Source organism: Fukomys damarensis, unplaced genomic scaffold (assembly GCF_012274545.1).
Source record: "Fukomys damarensis isolate Sample0158 unplaced genomic scaffold, DMR_v1.0_HiC HiC_scaffold_20, whole genome shotgun sequence".
NCBI classification, from domain to species: Eukaryota; Metazoa; Chordata; class Mammalia; order Rodentia; family Bathyergidae; genus Fukomys; species Fukomys damarensis.
The window spans coordinates 2,016,095-2,016,720 of record NW_022900932.1 but is presented as its reverse complement, the minus strand read 5'-3'; positions in this window follow the sequence as shown (position 1 = coordinate 2,016,720).

Genomic DNA, 626 nt, shown 5'->3' with positions numbered 1-626 from the left:
TGGCTGTGAAGTGTTTGAAGGACAAGTCCTCCCCCCTCAAGGTTCTTTTCTGAACCCCAAGAATTCCCCCCGGACTCCCCACCATTGGTTATTCATTCATATGACTGCGAGCATCCCCGCCCCAAAGGCCCCTTCTCACCTGGATCCTGGAAATTTCCGGGGGGGGGCTCCCGTGTTGCCCTCGGCTGGGTGCGGGGGGAGGATGTAATCCGGGGTGTCAACCCCCCCGGAAACCGAGGCAGTGTTGGGGGAGGGGGCGTAGCCCCAGCCCCTCCCTTCCCGAGCGGGCTGGGGGTGGGGAGAGCCTCGCGGCCGCGCGGCCACGTCAGCAGCACCCGGATTGGCTGCCCGGGGTCACGTGCCCGCCGTCCCCTTGCCCTCCCCGTAGCGATGGCCAGTTTTCCGAACGTTCCTGGGGGTCGTGTAGGGGTCCAAAGGCATCCCTTGGCCCAGACCCACGTCTCAAGCCCAGAGCGCGCTAATGCTGCTGCTTCTCCACATGTCCAGCTTCCTATCCTGCCGTCGTCGACCCTGTCCCCCCCGCTATCCTCTTGGTATGGGTTCAGCATGGCTGCCACAGCACCGAAACGCGCACTGCGCAGGCGCCAGGGAGCGACCGGCCTCGG